Source organism: Natator depressus, chromosome 1, assembly GCF_965152275.1.
Source record: "Natator depressus isolate rNatDep1 chromosome 1, rNatDep2.hap1, whole genome shotgun sequence".
In the NCBI taxonomy this organism is placed as follows: Eukaryota; Metazoa; Chordata; order Testudines; family Cheloniidae; genus Natator; species Natator depressus.
In genome coordinates this window covers 133402770-133429332 of record NC_134234.1, presented here as the reverse complement: position 1 = coordinate 133429332, position 26563 = coordinate 133402770, and the positions used below count along the sequence as shown (strand labels likewise).

At 42.4% G+C, this 26563-nt stretch overlaps 1 long non-coding RNA gene across 1 annotated transcript in view; it reads left to right on the top strand.

Annotated features, from left to right (window-relative positions):
* The first annotated feature begins 2293 nt into the window (after positions 1-2293).
* LOC141995584 (uncharacterized) overlaps positions 2294-26563 on the top strand; it is a 31629-nt gene continuing 7359 nt past the window's right edge. The window contains exon 1 of the long non-coding RNA XR_012641363.1: positions 2294-2309. This is a non-coding gene — a long non-coding RNA (uncharacterized LOC141995584). The remainder of the gene's footprint in view (positions 2310-26563) is intronic.

The following is a 26563-nucleotide window of genomic DNA, read 5'->3' as shown; positions in this document are numbered from 1 at the left end:
CCCAAGAAAAGATTGCATCCATATATTACAGCCCAGCTTCAATCTGTTTCAAATGCATAATTTAATAAATAGTTGAGGATCTAAGTGGTGTTCTTCGATGGTTTTATTACCATTACTGTTAATAGAAAGGGAGGGGGCAGAGGTGAGCAGCAATGATAAAAGGAGATGGAAGGCAAAAGCTAACCCCCAGATGTATTAGACAACTTCAATTAGATTTCTCCATTCATTTCAATAGTGGTTTTCAGATGGGGTAGAAATATCTGAAGTTATCAGCCGTTGTGGTGCGGCTGTGCAGAGATGAGCTTTTTCCACACACTGATCTGATGATCTTTGTAATCTCCAACCCGTAAGGACTGCCATTGCTGATGCTGATCAGGGTCATTCTCTCTCTTTCTATATTGGTTGGGTCTGTCCCTCTTCAGCACAGAGCCTCAGCAATTGTTTTCATTCTAACTGCATGATATGGTAGATTAGCAATGCTGTCCTTTTGGACTGCTGCCAGATTAATGCAACCTCCATTACCTAAAGACTTCAGGCTACAACTGAGCATAGCAACACAAAGAAAAAAGCTTCCTGTCAGCCGCCTGAGTTTATCAACATTCCAGAAATGTTTGACTGATGAAAAGGAATGCTGTTGCTGCATTCCTCCAAAATTGTTTTCCTTAATAGTGATTAAAATGTCATTTTCTCAGTGGTATGCAATATCTTTATTTCCCTCTGACTGTAAGAGAAAAACCAAATTACCTCTAGCTTAATTGATATGGTTTTACTTGTTGTTGTTGTTGTTGTTGGTTGTGGGGTGTGTTTTTTTTTAATTGTTGCTAATATTTGTAGCTTTCAACACTATCTAATTGATTTCAGGTATGCAAAGCCAGGCAGGTGCAGCTGTGAATTAAGGTGGCCTGAAATCTAAGTGCTATCATCTGATGGGCACAATCAAGTATAAATAATACATTCATCTTTTTGTAAGGCCTTTTCCAAACAACTTCATTCCTCAATACACAGCAAGGAAAGAAAATATACGTTTTTAAAGCATGAGAGAACTCCAGGCAGTTTCAGGGAATGCACATTGATTAACCAGTGATTCTGTGACATGGTTCCTAATGAGCAGAAAACAACATCCATTATTTCAGCTTGCCAAATCAATCCCAGCTCCTTTTCTTTTTGGCTTCTCTCTCTCCTTTTGAAATATTTGCAAATTCCAGTCTGCTGGAAACACACAGCACTCGTGTGACCACAAAAACACATATGCAAGCACATGTGTATACACAGAACAATGGAATTATAACCATTGCACTCTATCATTTTTGTGCTTGCAGTTTGAAAGAGGTTATTTATTCTTGGTTTTAGCTTTGATGGAGAAGTAGTGGATTTTCTTATGTTCTCACAGTTCAGAAGGTTAACAACTATCGCATGTCCATGCAAAAAATGTTCACAACCATGTCTGTCCCGGATTTCTCAGCGATGAATCCACTGGTCTTATTCCCCCTCCCCTTCCCACCCCCCGATGTGTGTTAAAGTTACAATCCAAGGATTTGAAGAATTTCAAAGGGAGAACAAAGAGTCACTAATGAAGACCACATGTGCAGTGCACTGGATCCCTCTTACTTCAGTATGGAACAAAGCTGAACAGTCAGAGGCTGCTCTCAGAAGAGCAAGCAAGGGGACCTCCTTTTCTTTCCCCCCACTTACTCACCAACAGTTTCTGAATTAGGATCACAATTATTTCTGGCATTGCCACTTGATGTCAGAATAATCTGAGGAGAGGGAGGAAAGCATCTTTGGCAGAGAAACAAATTCTCTTGGCTTTACAACATTCTGCTGTAAAGTTTTGGTAACAACCCCAAAATCGCACCCACATACTTAAAAATGTACTGCAGCCTTGTTACTTTTCATGAAGGATGGCCTGTTTTAGGGATGCCTCTGCTACACTGTCTCCAGATCTGAATTAAGTCAATATTGTAAGGAGAGATGGGCAAAAAAAACCCAAAAAACAAACCAACAACCTGGTTCTGAATGCTGCAAACTTTGAGGGGGGTCTGAAGTCCAGAGCTGAATCTCACAACTGTGTCTCATCTCTGATTGACACTACAGTTGTGGAAACTAACTACAGTTGTGGAAACTTTTTCCAAATTATGGATTTTGGCACTTCACAAAAGCACTTTTCATATGCAGAAATGGAAAACCTCCTCAAAGTCTGCAGTGAATTCCATTTGCCGATGCATTTGGATATGGTACTCTGAGTTCCTGTTGCAACATGCTGTTTAACAGTTGTGGCTTTCCATCCCAGAGGTGGCTGTGTTTCCATGGTGAGTCAAGTGATTTAATTTTTACTATGTACTTTGTAAAGCACTTTTGGGTTCTTGGTGAAATTTACCAGGCGGACTGGCCCTATAAGGAGGTCTTGGTATCCTCATCCTCCAGGAAAGAGAGAGAGACAGCAGCTGTGGCTGACAGCAATAGCAGGGGTGAAGGGAGGGTTTGGTAGAGCCCTCCCTAGCCTCATGCCTTCACCCTGTATGAAACCAGGACTTTGAGGGGGACAGAACCTTTACAGGCCAAGAGTCCTGGTGTCATGAATTCCAGACTGTGAGCCATTTTGTGAAGTTGGGAGATTGACTGTTGGGTGGGGGAGGTTTGGGAAAGAGAAGTAACTGAACAGGGGGTCAAGTAATGGTCCAGAGGCCTTGGACCACAGTGACATCAAGAGTGCATACGCTGTAACTGATCAGTGGAGTTCCTTGCTTCTTGCACTTAACATCTGAAGGAACCCTGTCCCCCGGAGAGCAGCAAAGAGAGTGAAAAACGCTGAGAACTTCAATGGCTTCTCTAGGTGCTCCAGAGAGAGGGAGGTTTATATAGGGAGAAGGGACTCATCAGATGAGAGAGTTGTGAGGATGATTTTTAATTTTTTTAAAAGGTGCTAATAATCTGTCTGTAACCCACTGCTCAGTGTGTGTTAAGGGGACATACAATACACATTGGCCATGGATATACTACATGGAGCTGCTGATAGGGATTGATTATGTCGGAAGAGGAAAAATACATACAAACAATGATAATCAGCTAAGGGTCCTTTTATCCAGGGGTTAGAAGGTATGTTAAGGAATTGTATGGAGTTCTGGTTTGATAGGGAATTCTTGAAATAATGAAGCAAATTTTAAATGGCTCAGAACCAATGAGCTGTGCACTTTGCAGGACTCAAGACTGTTTAACCGTATGGTTCTGTTACTGTTAGCCTTCTCCCTTCCCTCCCAGTGCTTGTCCCATTGGTTGTCTTGGTTCTCATTAGACTGTGAACTCTTTAGGGTTGGGGCCATGTATTTGTGTAGGTGAATTTATATATTTGTATAGTGCTTAACACAGAGGGCACCCTGATTCTTAATAATTAGAGCTGGTCAAAAGGGGAGGCAATTTTTGTGTAAATTCCCCATGTATTCATTTTGTTTTGTTTTTCTTTGAAATTTGAAAACTTTTTTGGTCTAGTGGGTTAGTAATAATCAGGATGAAAGACACTTTACAAGGTAAGATCCCTTTGTCCTTGGCCTCCCCTCTTCCTGCTGTCCTTCCCCCCCCCCCCCCCCAATCTTGGCATGCTCTCAGTGGCTTATACAGCTCTGTGAGCTGATAACTTGACTTGTTCACTCCTGACCACTCCATCAAGTCCCTCATTGCAGCCTCTCTGACTTCTCTTCCTGGATGTCTCATTCTTCACTGAAACTTAACATGGCCAAAACCCAGTTCCCTTATTTCCTCCTTAACTCCACCCCTCACCCACATTCTGTTTCCCTGTTGACTACCTTACCATCCTGTCTGTCACTTGGACCGAAACCTAGGGTTATCTTGGGAGAATGGGAGGGGGAGGGGTCAAATATCCAAGCTGGTTCCAAATCCTGACACTTGTCCCTGCACATCATCTCTAAGATCTGACCTTTCCTTTCTGTCAGGACATCTAAATCCCTCATTCAAATACTCATTGTTTCCTGATTTGATTACTTCCCCTCCCTGACACCAATCTCACCCTCCTCCAGTCTGTTTGAACTGCTAAAATGCTCTGACCATAGCCTTTCTTCTCTGAATTCTTTCACTGGCTCCTTCTCTTCCGCCACTTCAAGTTCAAGATTCTCATCCTAAACTCTGCTTTCTGTCTGTCCACTTCTTGCACAAAAATGGTCCCTTCTAGCCATGGAATCTATGGAGTCCATGCAACTGTCTCTCTCAATGGTTTCCACCACACTGACCTATATGCATGAAGGCCTTTCCTGAGGTGGTCCACAAAGCTACTACTCTGTCCAAGTTCATATCCCTCCTGAAGACCCTTCTGCCAGGATGATTACAAGAAATTAGATGGTTACAAGTGGAAAGTATTATCGTGATGACGCCAATCATCACCTTAACAAATTCACTTGTTTGTACCCCCTAGGCCTAACCTTTGTTTGTCTGTGAAAGTGCATCAGGACAGTCTTTTGGTATGTTTGTACAGCACTTAGCACATTGTGGGTGCCACTGGAAAATGAAAATTTAAAAATATTTATGTATATGTGATTGCAAAATTGGCAGTGACAGTGAAATCCACGAAATAACACTTGGTGAAATTTTGCACTGCAATTTTTTGAAATTTAATGAAGTTAACTCCCTCCCACCACTTCCCCATATCCTTACACTTTTGACTGGGTTTTAACTGTAAAACTATTTTTTTCTCTCTCTCTCTCTCACACACTTACTTACTGCTTGTTAATATTAGAGACTTTATGGGGTAGATGAGCACTGTGTAGCTGGAAGGAATATTTCCTCTAAAACAGAACCACAATGCTAAAATGTGGTTGTAGGCTCATCCCTGTAAAACTGTGTCCATTTTCTGATAGGTAGACGGTGCTTTTCACACTGGTTTCTGTAACATGGCTTCTGACAGCTTATGGTTTGTTTCTACAGCAAACTATTTCTGCCCAAGAAGCTGCTCACAACCAACAATAATTGGGAGGAGGGAGAACGGGGGAATTTTTTGGAGGCAAAGCGGGAGGGGAGGGAAATGACCAATTGAAGGATTATAGTGAACTTGAGAGAAGGGGCTGGGAATGGCTATTGTGAAACAGAACATACTGAACGCTTTTGAGGGATCATAGAACTTTTATGCAATCAATTTTCAGTAGTGATTAAGCCATAGTATATATGACTTATGACTAGTTTGAGAATTTTTCTTTATGCAAGTTTACACATAATTGATCCAGGGTTAGCAAAGCATTCCAAGGTTTTATGAAAACAGGTTTTTTTTAAACAAATAAACATTCCTCTGCAGCATCTACAATCTAAATGCAGTGCTGGCACTTCAGCATTATGCTAGGCCATGAGAACACAAGAGCAAAATTAACTAAAACCCAAGAGCAAAATAGATTAGTCTAGTAGTTTCATTGCCTAAGCTGATAGGAATGCAAAAAATAAACCCAATAAACAAAAAGTAAACTCAAATTTTAAAATTGCATAAGATTTCATAATCCAAAGTGTAATTTGTCACACAGTAAAGCTTTGCTTTAAAAACCTGTTTTTTTAACCTGACAGTTTATTTTATATTTATATTTGGATCTTTTTGATATCAATGTGGAAGGGATTTCTCTTTTGAAAACAATGACATTACATTATGCAATCCTGGAGAATTCTTCGAGTTTCAGGCAATTCTTTGAACTCTCTGTGTTGGAGTCAGTTCACCAAATAAGGCATTCTAAACATTTCTGCTTTTTTCTGGATTTCTCATAGCCAATGGGTTTTTTGCTGAGTATTTTGTCTGCTTTCCAAACACAGTGAGGTCTTGAGATTTAAACCAGCTGTGATCTCATTCAATACTGATTGAGTTAAATTCAGTTAAACAGTGCTGTGCTCCTCTAGAAGGGAGAGGGACATGTGGCCACAGCAGTGAGAGCAACTGTGCTGCTACGACATAAGAAAAGGAGTGTCTTCTGCCTGGCTGAAAGGGGAAACATTATTTAACTCTCTTAGCAGTGTCACTGCATGGATATAGGAGTGCTGATGTGGTGGTGGTCTTCCACGGATATGCAGACCAAAGATCCAGTCCTGGTCACTGATTTTGCATACCCACTTTTTGCATATAGCTGACATGTTTTGGATGTGCTCTTGGCTTCTGCAAAAAAATGGGCTATGGGGAGCACACCTCCTCAGAGACCAAGGTTGGAAATTTGGCTCTGAGTATTCCAGGTTAATACAGTCCTGTCCAACAACCTTGGGAATGCTGCTGTGTTGGATTTGGGAGGAGAGAGGCACCCACAGTTTGCCTTGAGGACTGTCCTGGAGGGTATCTCATTATTGTTCAATACTGTTTGGGATCTCTCATGTTGTTAAATGGCTCTCTCCTTTGGGTGCTATTTTCTTTCCAGCCCAGTTTGTATGTATTTAAAAAAGGGGGGAGGGGAAGGCCAAGAAGCATTTCTGTGGCCTAAATTCCCAGAGTGGGACAGATACCTCTGAGTGTTTGTCATTGCCCAATAGATACGGCCATTGCTACTAAGCTTCATCAAGATAATCAATGGCCTTTGGAGACAACATCAGTCTGGCTTATAGCTCTCCTGGTCTGTGTTCCTTCTGTGGAAACGTCACCTCTGCAATGCGCTTGCCAGTCTTTGCTGGCTTGGTTGCCAAGTGATCCAGACAGCACTCCCAGAAGCACAGCCTCAATGTGGATTGCTGCTGGTGCCACACCTCCACCAGGCCAAGTCAAGTAGTGGAATTAATAAAATACAGAGATTGACTTGACCATCTCCTGTATCAGCATCAAAATTAACCTTCTTCCCAAGTAAATCATGAGGACAAACTGGCTGTAATGATTTGGAGGGTCACATTCTGTCTCCGGTCACATACGTCACCAGCGCTGTTTCTCTGCACAAAGCTGATTGCCAGTGCAATGCATATATTTTTTTAAATGAATTTCCCAAGTCTCTGTTGGATTTAAACACACACTTATAGTGATAGAAAGGCTGCTTCAATGTGTCTACATCTTTCAGAAAACGATCCTGTGCACACGCTACCAGAACAGTACCCTTTCATTTTGATCCTGGAGCAATGCTGTGAAAGAGCTGGGTAATGGGAAAGCATTTAATATCCTGGGAGAAAAGATCCACATAGCACCAGCCACTGTGGAAGCAGCCTGATTTGATTCATACCTCAGCACGGCTTCTTTTAAGATCAGCCCTAAAGCTCCAGTACCTGCTTGATAGCACCAGAGCCCATCGTTCTGTAATTTAGTGTTTCTCTTCCCTTACCTCATGAGCTGTCAAAGAGAATTCCTCTGTCACTTTAAAAACCAAAGTTCTGGCTTAGCCCTGTTTGCTGATAGAAAGTTTATTTGGACTTCCAAGTTCATCTCCTGTTTATTCGCTGAGATGGGGGAGGAAGGAAAGAGGGATGAAGAAGAAAACATTTCTTCTCCCAGAAGCAGCTGACTGTGAAAGGTCCTAAGGAATAAATGTCACAGCAGTTCAGAGGGCATTCCTTTGCTAGTTTCCTGACTGAGATTCCACTATGTCTGTATTTCCTAGCACACACTGCTGTGCAGCCAAATGAAATTGGATACATGGAGGTATTTCAGCAGTGGCATGGAGCAGTTTTCCATTTGGCTGGAATGTCAGACGGCAATCAGAGTAGGGCCAGTATATACTCTTAACATCGCAGAGGCACCCCCATAACTCAACGCTTGAAATAAACACTAGCGACGTTCACTTCTGCACTACTCTGCCAAAAGAGCATGGAGTTTTATTAACAGCTTGCTGTTTTCACAGTTCAGCTTCACGAACTGTAAAATATCCCATATTGCAGATCGAGATAATGCTATTGAAAATAGGAAGGGCAAAAGTTTCATTCATAAATACTAAGATTTGGGAAAATCTGACACCATCATGGCTTAAACCCAGATTGGATTACTACAGAGCAGGCAGTTTTCAGAAGAGATTGACACACTGATATGGATAAAATGAGAGCCCTCAAACCTTCAGCCCCTTTTTCCAATGCAATACCGTTCTGAAGGTTTCACTTTTTTTTTATCTAAAGTTTCCTCATGTCTCTGCAACCATTTACTTGCAGTGGCAGTTTCTCTTGGGCGGATGAAGAAAAGCGCCATATGCCCCACATACCCTCCTGGCAGCAGGTCTCCCTCACAGGGACCTGACCATACAGATCTGTACTCCTGATTTTCTGCAGTGGGACTCAGTAACCCCTCCACTGTGTGGTACCCATCATGTTCAGTAGGCCTCACATGTAGGCTTTTGTCTTCTGCAGCAGACCTCTGTCCTTCTGTTGTGGGGATGGTGTAAAAACACTCTGGGATTTAGGCCCAGAGTGCACAGTGAGACCCATATAGACTTCTCCCACTTCCCATCAGAACTACTCATCCCATAGGGAGATAGGGATTTCATATTGTGACAAAGTTCCTCCTTTGCCTTGGTGAGTCCTACGCTTATTGGTGGATTTGCTCGCCTCAGAGGTTCACAGCAGCCCTCAGTTTGGCCACTTTCGTGGCTCAAATCTGCCGTTCATTCAGTTAGCCTCATCACTGGCTAGCATGGGGAAAAGGAAGAAGAACAATCCCCGCAGTCTCTGCTGATCCACCTAGTGGATCGGGGAACAGGCCAGAGACCTTCGCCTCTGGTTGAACCTACAGTCCAGGTCAACTCCTGCGGTATCAAGTAGGGAGTTTGGAGGGATGGGGGGAACTGAGGCCCACCCTCCAGGTTCCAGCCCAGGGCCCTGTGGATTGCAGCTGTCTATAGTGGCTCCTGTAACAACTGCGTGACAGCCACAACTCTCTGGGCTACTTCCCCATGGCCTCCTCCTAACACCTTTTATTCTCACCACAGGACCTTCCTCCTGATGTCTGATGATGCTTATACTTCTCAGTCTTCCAGTAGTACGCCTTCTCACTCTTCTTGCGCCTCTTGCTCCCAGCTCCTCGCACGTGTAGCACAAACTGAAGTGAGCTCCTTTTTAAACCCAGGTGCCCTGATTAGCCTGCCTGTATTAATTGCCCTAGGGCCCTGCTGTGCCACCGAACAGACTTTTAACGGCCTGGTAGGTGGTCCCAGCCGGAGCCGCCAGGGTCCTTTTTCGACCAGGCATTCCAGTAAAAAACCAGACACCTGGCAATCCTAAGTGGAGAGGCAGCTCCATTGTATTTAAATTGAGACTTGCTTTCTATTTAATATAAGCTCAGTTTTCAAGTAAACTGATGTGTTGCATTTTATTTCAGGATTGGAAAAAAAAAACACTGCAAACCCAACCTGGGCTTTGAGTCAATCTGGGTTTTTTTCTCCTTACCCATTTTCTCTAGCAGAATGTTCTTCAAGACCGAATTAGTCCCTAAGTGACACCAGAATAGTCTCATTACCTTCAATGGGCATAACTGCTTGGAATCCAAGAAACAGTTCTGTTGATGATGCCCAAGAAGTAGGCTCCATTTCCCTTGTTCACTGCTGTATTGGCTCTCAGGGCTAAGCAGGAGTAACAAACAGTGAAAGTTTGTCTTGATAAAGAAATAATCAAATATGATGCTGGGCTTGGACCTGTTGAGTAAGAAGGTGCCATTTTGTGCATAGTCATTTTTCAGAATAGAACTACATAACCAAGATCTTGCTCCGGAGTGGGTTCTGTGAGGAAATGTTAACAGAGAGGATTTCTGGTAAGAAATGCTAAGATTCTGGAATATGCAAGAACTAAGGATGCGATGGAAAATAAACCTTTCCTAGGGTCCCATATAATGTTGTTTATGTGAATTTGGGGGAATAAAAGAAGAATTTTATGTGCACAAATAGAAATTATGCTTGTAAGGTATGTGTGTAGTATCTGCGCTGTAGGTCAGCTGCATTTTGATGCCTTCCCCCCCCCCCCCAGCCCTTTACCCTCTCCCATCCTTCCCCAGTGGGAGAGAACAGAAGAGGCATAATTTTCCATATTCACTGAACTATAGTCTGCCTAATTATGAGGAGCTGCATGAATAATTTGCAATGAATAATTTAATAAATTGAGTCCCATTTTCTATTCATGGAAATTTATTTGAAATCATTCAATGAATTTTTATATGTAACAAAGCGCTTAACAGACCATTAATGAGCCCATAAAATTAGAGATGGGTTTGAACCAAAACCCTGAATCCAAAGACACTTGAACTTTCCAAACATTCCTGAACTTTATGGTTAGGAGCCAGATTCTCTTCTGTGCCAAGTGTGTCTTGGCATGCAGGAGGAGGGGAAGTACATCCAAGAACTAGTTACAGCTCCTTGGTTCTCACTGTGCTCCCGCCTCAGCTCCGCATAAGCTAGCGTAGCCAGGGGCCAGCTGGCTATGGTCACCTACCCCACTCGTGACACATCACTTCACGCTCCCATTGGCAGTTAGTTGTAGAAGCCAGCTCTGCTGGCTTTGTACAAGTTCAGAATTCCTCTCTACCAAAAGACTATTCTGCAGGTCATCAGCAGTCAGATTACATCCCCTTTGTGTCTCTTGCATCATTGAGCTGGAGCTCTACGTCTTGAACCTTGAGTAGGCAGCATGAAGTGGGCTTAGTGCCCTTGGAAACTTTTTAAAGAAATGGGCACAGTTAAGTGCAATTTTCATATAGCATTCTAAGGAAAAGATAACATACGATTACAGCTGACTGGGAAATAGTTTTCCTATCCCAGGAAAATTTTTAAGATTTCTAACGTGTTAAGTCTTCTGCTCTGGGACCAAATGGAGACCTTTTGACTTTTTTTCATGTAAAAGCAGCAAGTGAGACACCAGATTAAGAAATAGTCTTGTGGTTCAGGCAGTTATCTGGGAGACCACCTTCAAGTCCCTGCTCTGCCTGATTCAAAATGTGGGTCTCCCACATCCCAGAGAAATAGTCCATCTTTCTCTAGTCCCATGAATACTTAATTATTTATATGAAGTGGTACAGCTTCAACAGAAGAGACAGACAGAGGGAGACTGGATCTTGAGCCCAGTGGACTCTGAATCGGGCAGAGCAAGGATTAAAGCTGGGTCTTCCACCTCCAAGGTGAGTGCCCCAACCGTGGGCTCTTGGCTAATCTGAGGTAGTTTTGATTAGAAATTCCCTCCTGGACCTGAAAAACATTCTTGATGAAAATTAAATCAAAACTGATATGTTCCCATGAAAAGTTTCCATTTTGAAAAATTGGCATTTTCCCACACAAGTTTTTTTTATTGAAAAATTCCTGACCAGCACTACATATATTAGATCAATTCATCGTTTGAAATAGCCAACATCTAAAGAATAGCATGGCCTGTGGAAGCTGTCCAGATAAATGAGAGCAGAACTATGATTGCAATACAGTACATTACAACTTTAAAATAATACAAATTGCTTGGTTGTCCATTGCATTGCTATGTCTTATATTTGTTTAGTTCATCAGTAATTTCTGCACCTCTGCCAGGATCGCTACTCTGTGTTCCTTTGCTCTAAACTTGATGTTGGTGTTTTGCATTGCACTGTTCTCTGGTATTGACCATCCAGTAGTGCAGGGAATTTGGATCCGTGCAGGTATCAGCCTGATCTCTGAATAGCTGTACTTAACTTATAATTAAACTCCTCAAACAGTGCAAGTATCCCATAGTGGTTTCATGTGCAATATTCATGCTTTCTTTCTAGAATCAATATATACTGCCCTGACATTTAGCTTAGACCGCTTCAGTACAGAGGCCCATCACATATAATAGGGCTGCTGAATAACAAATGTAGAGGTGGACAGTTCTTTGAATTCTGAAAAAGCAGTGGCTTTTGAAATCAATAAATGCAGAAAAATATTCAGCATAACTGACTCTGCTGGCTAAAGATCTTTTTGCTCCGACCTGGTGTTATCCAAGCAATATAAGGTATGAAGAAAATGGGATAAACTTGTTGATATTAATCATCATCCACATAATCTATGTGGTTTGGGGAGGCAAGTGAGGGGGGTGCAAAGCTCTCTCTGCAGTACTGTGAATGTCCCAGCTGAAGTTAATGCTGCCACAAGAGGTACTGAGTCCCCTTTTGAGCAGCCGGGAGAGGATGCAGACAAAACGCAATATGCAGTCAAGGAGAAGGAGAGATGGCAGAGCAAAGTGGCACTATATATAGATGGTTCTTGCCTCCACAGAGATAAGGAATTTGTTCCACGTGGATTTCCCAGGATCTGTCAGGGAAGTCAATGACTAAAATCTTGCAGAGTTTTTCTGCTCCTCTGGCTCCTTCCCCCAGATTCTCCGGGGGTGGAGGGTGACCTGGCACTTAACTAACATTTGCAGCCTATCCTTTTAAATGTGAATTAAAATCTTGTTTGAGATATAATTTAAAGTGTGACCAAAAAAGAATCTCTCCAGCTAGTCTTTCAGTGTGAGCTGTACCTGCTTGTATGTAAATGGGGGATGCTGTTGCTTACAACAGCTCCCTTCGAAAGTTCTTCATCTGAATGCCTCTTGTGGCATACAAGGAAACATGCCTTCTACTAGGGGTGGGGTTTGATCACCCAAGGGAAAAAAATGTCAACATCTGTCTGTCACTGCACAGCGAATGGCCAATTATCATTTTTTTCTGTTTCTGTAAGCGCCAGTCAGACAATGACCCTGAGCTCCATCCTTTGTTGCCTGCACCATTTCCCACCACAGTTTCACCTCTGATATGCAAATAGAGAAACTGCAGTTTTTGTCTTACTGAAAAGGATCTTTGGGCACATTCACTGGGTCAACAATCCAAACTTCTGCACAGCGATTCAGCCTGCTGTGTGAGAAGCAGGGTGCCCAGGGGGCTTTCCTCCCACATACTACTTTTTTTTTTTTTAAACTGGAATTAACCATCTGGCTGTTTGGTCCTCAGAAAAATAGCTGAACAAATTATGACATGACACACAGTGAGTGAGTACTTTTCAGCTGATAAGTGATAAGCGGAACTGGCACTCCAGTGCAGAGTCACTGCTGCACTCAAATGCAACTCATGAACGGAAAGATAACCAAGCTCGTCTACTTTCAAGGGCAATGTGGACCTCATAGAAGCGGTGCAGCTCAGTGGTATAAAGATGTTTTGTGCTTCTACAATTTGCTTGTTAATGTTATTTTGGTCTTATTGTATTACATTTTGTTTGGAAAATCAAAAATGTTGTCACTTGGAAAAATAAATGCCATACATGTGACACTGAGTAAGAAATGAAAATCTAATGACCTAGTCCTATGTATGTACTGGTAATGCCATGAAATAATAACTCTACATCTGGCTGAATAATGTTTGTAAATACAGTATTGGATGGCTCTTTTTCCCCATCCCCTTGTGAACTGGTATTGTGGAAGTCACAGCAGGATGTGGATTACTGGGCATGATCAATTAAAAAGTGTATGTAATATATCACTGAACTAACTGTAAACTTTTGTGAATATTTCGTTCCTTTTGCTAATGCCCTAGTGAGGCCATCATTGCCTTATAAAAACAGCAACTTGAGTAGGTGCTTTGTCTGAAAAATTTCAAAGGCTTTCGTTAGAAACGTAATATGTTTACAGGCACAGTGATATGCCATCGTTATTCAGAATGAGTGACACACAAGAGTCCATCTATTGCAAGAGTCCAATAAAAACAGCAGGACAGAAGCCCCAAAGACATCAGATAAAGGCGGCATTTAAAAGCTGAATAAGCAAAGTAGTTCTGTAGCGCTATGGCTTTTAAATGATCCTGAGCAGAACTCTGTGAAACACTGCTAAACTGAAATTCCATCAAACAGCAAAGGAGATAACGGTGCGTGTGTTTCTTCTGAGACTACTGCTCTAATAAAGCCCACTCTGTAAATAGTAGTATAATAAAACCTCTCCTGTGCCATAATTCATTAATCCCTCTTTTCCCAGAACCAACTTTATAGTGGTGTTCATATACTGAAAGAGTTAGAAGAAGCTGTCATTTGGATCCAGAAGCATCCCATTGTGGAGATTGCTGCTAATTGTTCCTAGATAAGAAAGTTAGCAAGATGTACATGTCTGTCTCCAGACTTTTTTTCTTTTTTCCAGAGCGTGATCAAGATTGTCATCTTTGTTCTGTTCTGTTTTGCTTCACTCAGTTAGGCATTGGCCTTTAAGTCTTTCCTCATGTGTGAATTCCTGTTGACTTCAGTGGCTAGAAGTCCTAGGTGTGGGCATTCTGATAGTTCATAGGAAGTGCTAAATGTAGTATATTCTGCTGTTTCACAATGAAAGATTGTTTTAACAGGCTTTCATAGTGCGTATATCAGGGAGGAAGCAAATGCAGAACTGCCCCTCACGCCAATTCCTTGTACTGTCTGGAAAAAATGGATCTGAATTCTGTTGTGAAAATCTGTAGTTTCTGAATCACAGAAAGTAAAATCTCCATTTCTGGTCATGCATGAAGGATTTTCATTGCTTCACCCACAGGTTCAAATCCTGAAGGAATATTTTAAATCCATAGTTTAAGGCCAGAATGATCATCAAATCTGACCACCTACATAACACAGGCCATAAAATTTCACTCAGTGATTTCTGCAACTTGTCCATAACTTCTGATTGCACTACAACATATCTTTTTAAAAAGACATCAGAACAGGACATAGTATTGCAGTGATGGTCTCCCTAATGCCATATGCATTGGTAATACCACTTCCATACTTTTCGATATTTCCCCATTTATACATCCAAGGATTATATTTGTTTTCTTAGCCACTGCATTACATGAGTGCTCACGTTCATTTGGTTATCCACCAGGACCTCCAGCTCCCTTTCAGTCACAGCTTTCCAATACACTGGTTTTCTTTATCTTGTAAGTGTGACCTATTTTTGTTTTGTTTGTTTCTATATGTATGACCTGGCATTTAGCTATATTAAAGCACACGTTGTTCAAGTGACGCTAGCTCACCAAGTGATCCAGATCACTTTGTAGAATTGACCTGTTGTCATCGTTTAGCACGTCATCATTTTTGTGTCATACTCAAGATGATTTTATATTTTATTCCAGGTCATTGATAGATACTGAATAGCGTTGCCCCTTTTCGGCCCAAGGAGTTAGCGAATATTTGGGGCTTTGCCAGGCTTTCTGTTAGAAGGATAAATTGATAACAGAGTCAGGTATTTCTGTGGTGCAACGCTCTTTATTTACAAAGAATCTACACAGTCTTCTGTTTCCCTGAACATAGTAGAAATAATCAGGAGGAAGTTTCCTTGTTCAGAAATCCAAGTCTGCCTTTCCATGCAATTCTGTGCCTAAAACAGCTCTGTCTTTCAGCTTCCTCCCAGGGAAATGCTCATGGCTGCTTTTCTCACTTTCTGTTGGCTTTCTGATCACTTTCCACCTCTCTCGCACAGATACACAAAGCTGCAAACAATCTCCCTACCCCTGCATTTGCAGTCAGTCCCCGGGGAAATCTCTCTGCCCACCTGGATAGCTTAGCATCTGATCAGCTTTGCCATGCAGACCATTGCCTTGGGCAGTGACTTCCCATTGTTTCAGCTATTGCTACACCAAGGAAAATTTAATTGTTCCTTCTCTTTAGCCTAATTGAGTTAGTTAGCACAACTGTCTACATTAACCATGTTTGGTTGATGGCAGCCATTAACACATTCCAGCATAATTAGAGAAGTGGTCCAAGAACTGATCCCTGTAGCACCCAACTAGAATTATCACTATTCAGCAATGATTACCTGATTTTACAATTACTTTTTGAGATCTATCAGTTAGAGTTTTTAATCCATTTCATGTGTATTACCTAGATTTTTGTATAGCACTTATATTTTTAATCAGGATGATGTGATATTGTTTTACGCTTTACAGAAATCTAAGAATGTTATAGCAACACAGTTACCTTTCTCAACCAAGCTTGTAATTTTATTAAAAAACTTTTTTTTTTTTTTGGACACAGCCTATATTCCATAACACCATGTGATTTGGTATTAATTATGCTACCATCCCTTACAGGGAACATCTAAACCAAACATCTGAATTTTACAGCTCTGGTTTATATTTATAATATTAGAACTTCTATAATGTCTAATAATAAATCCAACCAATAACTCTTCTGCTATTCTGTTTGGACCAAATCCTGCACAGTCCTTACTCCTTATTTAAGCAAAAGTTCCATTAAAGTCATGGAATTTTGATCTGACTGCAGGATTTGGTTCAGGATTTGTGGGAAGAGCTCCACAAATGGAGTCACAGGTGATCTTCAGTGGAATTCTACCTGTCCCTATAGGAGGGCTTTAAACTAGGTTCACCAGGGGCAGGAGACCAAAGCCCTGAGGTAAGTGGGATACCAGGAGAAAGCACGAGCAGGAGGGGGCAAGAGGGGAGAACTCCTGCCTCATACTGAGAAAGCAGGATGATCAGCAAGTTATCTTAAGTGCATATACAAAAATGCAAGAAGCCTGGGAAACAAGCAGGGAGGACTGGAAGTCCTGGCACACTCAAGGAATTATGATGTGATTGGAATAACAGAGACTTGGTGGCATAACTCACATGACTGGAGTATGGTCATGGATGGATATAAACTGTTCAGGAAGGACAGGCGGGGCAGAAAAGGTGGGGGAGTTGCATTGTATGTAAGAGAGCAGTACGACTGCTCAGAGCTCCGGTATGAAGCTGCAGAAAAACCTGAGACTCTGGATTAAGTTTAGAAGTGTGAGCAACAAAGGTGATGTCATGGTGGGAGTCTGCTACAGACCACCAGACCAGGGGGATGAGGTGGATGAGGCTTTCTTCCGGCAACTAATAGAAGTTACTAGATCACAGGCCCTGGTTCTTATGGGAGTTCAGGATCCTGATACAAGGAAGAAAGGAGAGCAGCAGAATACAGACCCTGGACTTTGGAAAAGCAGACTTTGACTCCCTCAGAGAACTGATGGGCAGGATCCCCTGGGGGAATAACGTGAAGGGGAAAGGAATTCAGGAGAGCTGGCTGTATTTTAAAGAATTGTTATTGAGGTTGCAAGAACAAACCATCCTGATGTGTAGAAAGAATAGTAAATATGGCAGGCGACCAGCTTTGTTTAAAAGTGAAATCCTTGCTGATCTTAAACACAAAAAGAAGGTTACAAGAAGTGGAAGATTGGACAAATGACCAGGGAGGAGTATAAAAATATTGCTCAGGCATGCAGGAGTGAAATCAGGAAGGCCAAATCACACTTGGAGTTGCAGCTAATAAGGGATGTTAAGAGTAACAAGAAGGGTTTCTTCAGGTATGTTAGCAACAAGAAAGTCAAGGAAAGTGTGGGCCCCAACTGTATGAGGGAGGCAACCTAGTGACTGCTGGAAATGGCCCACCTTGATTATCACTACAAAAGGGTTTTTTTTTCCTCTCCTGCTGGTAATAGCTCACCTTACCTGATCACTCTCCTTACAGTGTGTATGGTAACACCCATTGTTTCATGTTCTCTGTGTATATAAAATCTTCTCACTGTATTTTCCGCTGCATGCATCCAATGAAGTGAGCTACAGCTCACTAAAGCTTATGCTCAAATAAATTTGTTAGTCTCTAAGGTGCCACAAGTACTTCTTTTCTTTTAACGTAGTGACAGAGGATGTGGAAAAAGCTAATGTACTCAATGCTTTTTTTGCCTCCGTGTTCATGAACAAGGTCAGCTCCCAGACAACTGCACTGGGCAGCACAGTATGGGGAGGAGGTGACCGGCCCTCTGTGGAGAAAGAAGTGGTTCAGGACTATTTAGAAAAGCTGAATGAGCACAAGTCCATGGGGCTGGATGCACTGCATCTGAGGGTGCTAAAGGAGTTGGCTGATGTGATTGCAGAGACACTGGCCATTATCTTTGAAAGCTCATGGCGATCAGGGGAGGTCCTGGATGACTGGAAAAAGGCTAATGTAGTGCCCATCCTTAAAAAAGGGAAGAAGGAAGATCTGGGGAACTACAGGCCAGTCAGCCTCACCTCAATCCCTGGAAAAATCATGGAGCAGGTCCTCAGGGAATCAATTCTGAAGCACTTAGAGGAGAGGAAAGTGATCAGGAACAGTCATGCCTGACTAACCTAATTGCCTTCTATTGATGAGATTGATTGAGATAACTGGCTCTCTGGATGAGGGGAAAGCAGTGGATGTGTTATTCCTTGACTTTAGCAAAGCTTTTGATATAGTCTCCCACAGTATTCTTGCCAGAAAGTTAAGTTATGGGCTGGATGAATGGACTATAAAGTGGTGTGACAAAGTTCCTCCTCTGCCTTGGTGCGTCCTGCGCTTGTTGGTAGATTTGCTCACCTCAGAGGTTCACAGCAGCCCTCAGTTTGGCCACTTTCGTGGCTCAAATCTGCCATTCACTCAGTTAGCCTCATCACTGGCTAGCATGGGGAAAAGGAAGAAGAACAATCCCCGCAGTCTCTGCTGATCCACCTAGTGGATCGGGGAACAGGCCAGAGACATTAAGAGGAAAGATAGCTTCACTGGTATTGGCACTAACAGTCAGGTATGCAATGCTGTCAGTAAAATGGCTGTACCTAACTGGGTGAGGAATCTGGGCAAAGCCAAGCAGAAACAACAAAGATGATTTAATTGGGGATTGGTCCTGCTTTGAGCAGGGGGTTGGACTAGATGACCTCCTGAGGTCCCTTCCAACCCTGATATTCTATGATTGTACACCAATGCAAGGAGCCTGGGTAACAAAATGGAGGTACTAGAACTATTGGTGCAGGAAGTGAAACCTGATATTACAGGGACAACAGAAAAATGATGGAATATTAGTCATGACTGGAATACAGTTACTGAAGGATATGTGGTGTTCAGGAAAGACAGAATTAAAGGTAAAGGTGGTGGAGTAGCACTGTAAAGAAATTAGAAGTGATGGAATGGATATAACAGAGTCGGTTTGAGTCAAAAACGCTTTGGGGAAGAAAGCTACCAGAGAGAATTCTATTCTGGGATAAGCTTGAGGTATGCTACAGACCCTCATGATCTGATCTGATATGGATAGAGACCTCCTTAATGTAGTTAATGAAATAAATACTACTGCAACTTGTGTGATTATTGGAGACTTTAACTTCTCTGATATAGATTGGATGACTAGGGCTACTAATAACAGTAGGGCCCAGATTTTCCTGATGTGATAGCTGACAGATTTCTGTACCAAAGAGTCACTGAACCTACGAGAGTTGATGTCACTTTAGATTTGGTACTGGTCAGTAGTGAGGACCTTCTAGAAGAACTGGATGTAGGGTTGCTGTGACATTACCCAGGGAACAATCTGGACCGATGGACAACTGTGTCCACAGGCGCCAACTTTTGTTGGTGCCGGTGGGTGCTCGGAGCCCCGGCCCTGCCCCTGCCCCTCCCCAAATCCCCACCCCGGCCCCACCTCCTCCCCCAAGCGCGCTGCGTTCCCCCTCCTCCCTCCCAGACTTGCCGAACGAAACAGCTGTTTTGTGGCGCAAATGCTGGGAGGGAGGGGGGAGAAGCAGGACCCAGCGGCACACTCAGGGGAGGAGGCAGAGTGGAGGCGGAGGTGAGCTGGGGCGGAGGGGCAGGGTGGGGCGGGGAGCTGCTGGTGGATGCAAAGCACCCACCAATTTTTCCCTGTGGGTGCTCCAGCTCCGGAGCACCCACGGAGTCAGTGCCTATGACTGTGTCCCCTCAATTCTCCAACTTGGGGTGTCTTTTATGCTGCTTGACTGTGAGAGCAACCACTCCTGGTTTCCCCACACTCAGCCTCCAGAATGTAAATCACTCCCAGCTTTGCTGTACAAGTACTATAGCCGGCCACCCATGAATTACACTTCAGGGCAATATCAGCAAACTCCCAGTCATAGACTTTCCCGCAGAAATGTGCGTCTTGTACTGCCCAGCCCCTCCTGGACAATACAAGCTCATAGAAAGTCTGTCATTTCATTAATAGAAAATGATATTCACAAATCTTGTTATCCCAAATGAATTTTTCCAAGTACTTCAATCCAAACACACACTTGTTTAGATAAAACAATACAACATGTTTATTAACTACAGAAAGATTTTAAGTGCTTACAAATAATGAGGCAGAAGAGTCAGAATTAGTTAGAAGCAAATAAAAGGTAAAATGCAACTAATATCTAACTTAGAAGCTAAATGGATTCAAAGCAAAGGTTTCTCTCAGCACATGCCTTCAACAGTGTTACTGGCTGGAATCCTTTTAGCCAGTGCCCCTCCCCCAGTTCAGTGTTAATTTCTTTGTCCTTCAGGTGTTGTTGATGCCATGGGCAGAAAGAAAGGGAGGAGTATTTGGGGGGGTCCATTCCCCTTTTTTATGGGGACTTGACTTCACTGGAGTTACACCAGGAGTGAAAGTGACATAATTATGCCCAAATCTAAAGGGAGCTGTGTGTCCAGAGATCTGGCCTCACTTGTCTTTTTAAACAATTCTGGCCATGGGCATGCAATGATGTTTGTCATGTAAAAAGTTAAGTCACTGCGATATAAAATATTCCTGGACAGTATATATTTTTGTTTACTTTCATCCAAATCGCCCATTATTCCCTCAGGAAAACCTGCCACAATGGTCCTGAGAGGAGAGAGACTCTGAGTTTGTGCTTAGATATTGTTGTGTTCCAAAAGCGAAATCAATCATTTGGACTGAATTCAGAAAAAGAGGAATCTCCTTTTATAGGGAGTGATCCAGAGCCCATTCCATTGACTACAGTGGGCTTTGGATCAGGCTCATAATTAAGGGGAGTGATGCTCACATTTTTGCAGTTTTACTTCTAGAGAAATTAATCATCTCCCCTCCCCCAGAATGACACCACTAAATGTGGATTCCACTGTCCTCCTGTGGCAACCTGTCAGGGCTCCCAAAATTGGGAGTTGCTGTGTTATCTTTCTGCCTCAGCAATTGAGAATTTTGCTGCTGCTAAGTCATGTATCAGCTCCCTGACACATCAACGTGTCTGTCCTCCCAGCGGACTCTTCCAGTCCAAACCTTGCCTAGTGGGTAACAGCTGGCGAACCCTAACTTCTGCGTTCCTCAGAGATCTTTTGCACTATCCAGCCCTCTCACTGAACGTTTGTGGAGGTTATTAAGCTCATGCTCCCTTAAAGAGACAACACACAGCATCTTATTACCTTAACTGAGGCTAACAAGCATTCTATTTTAATCAAAACACTGACGTGGTTTATAGTCAAAGTAAAACCGATTTATTAATCAGAAAGCCATAGGTGTAAGTGATACTATGTATAAGGAGTAAAGATAGAAAGGGTCACAAGCAAACAAAAAAGTGAAAATTATGCTTCTAAGGCTAAAACCTGATTTAACAAACTAGAATCTCTTGTTCAAAAAAGTGTTTCCCACCAAGTCTCTGAACCAGAATGGCTGCCCAGACTCTCTGGCCAGGATCATTCACAGATCTGAGTGCTCAGTTCCTTTCTCTCCTATGGTGAAGGATGCCAAAATGGCGCTTTCTTTCTTTTTACATCTTCCCAAAGTTCATTGACCCTGCTTCAAGGGACAGGAAGGTTTCCTGGGAGCGCAGTCCCCATCCCTCATGGAGATTGCTAAGTGGCCAACTTTCCCCACTTGTGCTCCTGATGGCATAGTTTACCTTGCATGTAAATGTGCTTTTTTGGTGTGTCTTTGGTCACACCTTGCTTAATTTACCTATGAGATGCATTCAAGCAGGTGGAACCACATTCCTTTGTCTGGTATGTGGCTTAGCCAAATTTATTATAAGAACATATTTCAAGCACATATTTTTAAAGTCCTTTGTGGGTTTACAGTATATACATCATGCAAGAATATTAATGATCCGTGAATTATTAGTTTTCCCATGATATATTACATATCTCCTTTTGGATATATATCATGTAAACAGAGTACCATCTGGTACTGGGGTTCTCTTAGGGACAGGCCATCATAATCAGATTAGTTAAAACTAGCACCTGTGGAGAAGTCCATGGTCACAATGTTTGAATTAAGATCAGATATTCATCCTTAATATTTCATTTCCTGTTTTTTGTTGGTTTGTGTCATAACCTTTACTATCTCAATGTAAAGTTTTGTTTGTGTGTTGACAAGTCTTTAATCTTCCCTACTCTCACAATGATCTTGGTTCATTGTCTCACATACAATGAGCCATTCAAAAATACATCAGCATGAGAAACATTTAATGACACATGAACCGTACTGATCCACCCCTTCAACCCACACACACAGCTGCTCTTTTTAAATATTAATACCAATTTGCCTTCTTGGTGGCTGATATATGGCTTTGAAGGTAATTGATATATGGATTTGAAGGTAATATAATGGCTCACAGCCTTTCAAAAATTATTTTAATAATTTTAAGTTAGCTTTCTCAGCTTTTGCTTTTCTAAAAGAGACTGTGTGTGTTTGTATGTGTGTGCGTATATACACATGTGGAGAGGGTGAGAGACTACATTATGGCAGCTAGATGGTACTGTCACAGCTGCAGGGCTAATCATCCTTTCTTTGGTTCCTTTCTTTGGTCTCTGTGAGTGTACCCCTCTCAGGTCTCAGACCTTGTGTCTTATTCTTTCCTGGGGAGGAATCACATGATTTTCCCACTCTTAGACCAGGTTACTGCACCCTGCAAGTTTGGCTGGATTTGGTACTTGCAGTTCTTCCCTGTCAGGGTCTGTGAACTGTGGATTACAGGTGACCCCCACCCCCGAAAAAAGCCTTTTTATCACACCTTGCTTAATTTACCTATGAGATGCATTCAAGAATTGTTTATTTTTTTAAGAAGTTGATTCTTGCATAATTTCATGACTCCAAGGGCTGAGCTTTAAGAAGAACACTAGACATCACACAAGTTAGCAGCTCTGAGTTAGACAACAGGGATCAATTTAGCCCTTTGTAGTTTAACTTGTATGCACATTTTATAAACCCAGACATTAAAAAAGTGAAGTCCTATTTTTCATTGTTGTTTGTGACACCCTGATATCCCAATATTCACCACTGTCATGTAATTAGGATATGTCTTATGCAAAGTATGACTTCTGAGGTGTCATTCTAAAAGTCTTGATCCGCTAGACAGTCATTATCTCATTGGATTGTATGTGCTATCATCATCGTATGAAGTTATGAAGTTTGGCTATGTATGTGTTGCTGAAACGTGTCCTGAGGTTGAAAACACCCACAAGCAGCCTTTCAGGTATGACAGTAAAAAGGCCAAACAATGTTAATGGCTTATTGAGGAAATGCACACAAGCACAAGGATTACCCAGGATCCGTGTACAACAGAAACCTCTCAGAGATAGCTCAACACAATGGGAACTGTTTGATCCAGGTCACAGCAAAAGAGCTTTCCAGCAAGTGGGGAGAAGATATAAAGGGACACAATTACATCATGAGGGGACCTCACTCTCCTTATAACAACACACCTGGAAATACCTGCAGATCAAAGATTGAACTGTGGGAAGTGATGGTCCAAGGCTAGAAGGATCTTTAGCCTGTGTATGAAAACCTGGGAAAGCCAAGGCAACTTGTGCCTTAAGAATCTGCCAGCCTGTTTATCACTCAGAGTGAGAATTTGCTAATTTATATCCTACCTATCTAGTGTGTTAAACTCAGTTTGCATGTTTTTGTTTATTTACTGAGGTAATCTGCTTTGATCTGTTGGCTATCACTTATAATCACTTAAAATCTACCTCTTGTAGTTAATAAACTTGTTTTTTTTCTAAAACCCAGTTTGTGCAATTCATAACTGGGAGGGCAAGGAGCTGTGCATATCTCTCTCTCCATGTTGAGGGAGAGGGCGAATGTCAATTAGCTTACACTGTGCAATTCTCTGTGCAGCGCAAGACAATATTATTTTGAGTTTACACCCCAAAGGAGGTGTGCATGTGAGTGCTGGGTAAATCCCCACGCTGAATTCTCCCACACAGAGCTGATTTCATTCTGTGTCTGCAGCTGGGTGTGACCTTACCTGTGTGCATGCTAGAAAAGGCTTGAGGGCTTGGCACAGCAAGGACAGGGTGAGGAAGCCCAGGCTGATGGAACGGACGGGCTCAGTGGGACCCCAGCACATCTGGTGGCACCCCAAAAGGGTGGGTCCAACCTATCACACTGTGCACCTTGTGTAGTTACTTATGTCTGTGAAAAATGAGTGTAAAACATTACCATTCTGACCTGGTAGCATTTGACATTCACTTTGCACATGGGTAAATGACTGCACAAGAGGCAAGATGGTGAAGAACTAGATCCTGAGTGCAAATGATCAAATATTTCTCAAGAATCAGACATTGACACAAATGGGAAGTTCCTCTTCTTTATACATTTTGTTTTTCCAGGGCAGAGATGGGATTATTTTTTTCCAACTAAGGGCCTGATCAAGGGGAGTTTGCCATCGACTTTAGGTGAAACAAGTTCAGCTTCCAAATGGAATTTTCCATTTGATGGTAAAACTTCTGAGACCATTAAAGCTTTATTCACCTGGATCACTGTGAATTCTTTTAGTATGCAGTGTAATATTCTTGATTGTGGTCCATAAAACATGCCTAATTCCAATGCTATTTAGAATGGCTAATGTCCCTATCACTATGTCTTCTCATTTCCTCCTGTTGCTGCTCTTATTCCACAGGGTGAAAATCAGAACCATAAAATACCTTACTAGTCCATTAGGGGGGAAGTTGTTGAAAAAGTGCAAAATGATACTCTCTGTGCTTTAAGGGCTGGATGGAATGTGGCTTTCAGACATAGCCCACACTGGAATAGGGGTTGGCACAGAAAGATGTGCTGTAACGGGAGCACCTAACAAGAATGTTGACTGTGGCTTCTCCGAGGGTTCCCAGGGAGCACTTGGTGTAGCAGCAGCCAGCTCACAACAAGAGAGGGTGCAGCATATGCTTACTCTTCACGTTAATATGGCTATGCTGGCCAGTGCTCAGAGGGTGGAACAATATCTCTACTCTCTCCATGTCTTTACTGCCCCTTTTTGAATGGTCAATGTCCCCACCAGTGGTAGCCCCACACCACCAGCCATGTTATTACTATGATTATTTGTTATTTGTAATATGGTAATGACTAAGGCTCCAATCAGTTGTGCTGGGTGGGGTACAAACATGAAAGATGAGGACCTTGCCTCAGCTGGCCACTGGGCAGGACCCCAAAGGCCACATGAGCACTGGTCAGCCACAGTACAGCCCAAATACTGCTGTTCATATGTTTCTATTTTTGTGTTTAGTAATGAGAGCCATTAAGAGCTATATGAGCGGTGGAAAGGCCACTTTCCTCAGTTGTTTGATTTTCAATTGTAATAGCTTTCATTGTTCCAGTTTCACAAGACAAGCACAGCTTCTCTTCGCCCACTATAGATTTTGAAATGTAGGTTAGGTGGAGGAAAGGATTTTTTTCCTCAGGATACATGATTTCAAGAGGACCCTAAATACACAGAATTACTCAATTGAAAAGAAAAGAAAAAAACAGACACGTTGGCTCATACTCTTCCTTCAGTAGCTGAAGTCAGTTACATTATAGCAAGAAAATTGAAAGGGCAAGAGGAAAATGTAACAATTTTTTTTTTAGTTCATAAATGTTGCTCGTTTATTTAAACCTATAAACAGAAACATATGCTGCAAGTTACTACCAGCTGCATGCCTGTTCGATTGTGTGTGGTCAAATAAGGCAACGGGGTTTAGAAATAAGACTCTGTAGTAATTCAGAAGCCTCTTTTGCCCACTGTAAAGTGGACATATTGACAGGCTTTTATGTCCAATAGTACACACCATCCCCAGATAAAGAAACCAATCTTAAAATGGTTAAAGAAAACGTCTGATACATTTGCTGTGGCAAGGAATCACTTATCAACAATTGTGGTTGTGAAATCCCTGCTTCTTTATTGTTTTGTCTTTATGATCCCCACTTCTCTATTGTTTATCTGTATGGTCTCCGTCTGGTTCTTTGATTGTTTCTGTCTGTGGCATAACTAATTTTGCTAGGTGTAAGTTAACTATGGTCGTGGGGTATGATTGGCTAAAGAAGTGTTTTGCAACATGTTAGGATTGGTTAGAAAATTGTTTAGTAATATTTTAGTAAAATGATTGGTTAAGGTCTAGGACTCAAGTTTCACTATATAAACTGGGGTCCAAAAGGAAGTTCTTTGGAACTAACTCCAGGGCACAGCTCCAAGATCAGAGCTGCCAGACCTCAACACCCTGCCAATCACACCGTGCAGAAGCTGGAGTCCCCTGATGACCTGATCCTGACTGGCCAGCAGAAGTTTATCTGGGATTGGTGAGCATTGCATGCTTAATGTGTGCATTCTGTTTTGGTTATTGTTAATAAATAGAGGTTATGGATATTACTGTTTAAGGCTCTTTCACTAGTAAAAGACCCCACAGACCCATAGAGCCCTGAGTCCACAGGGAATGGGTATTATATCCAGAGCCCATAGCGGAGTAGAGCCCAGAGCCCAGGGAGGAGTAAAGTTAGGTGCCTTTCACCTGGAGCCCTAGGAACTGGGAAAGGGGGTGGGTGCCTAAATTAATAGGGTTACTCCTTGAGCCCACGGAAGGGTAAAGGTGGGTGCCCTCGGGTGTGTGGGTAACAGATTAGCCACCTAGATTACATGCCTAGGGTCTTCAATGGGCATGAACTCAGCATGGCTAGCCCCTCCCGCAACTCA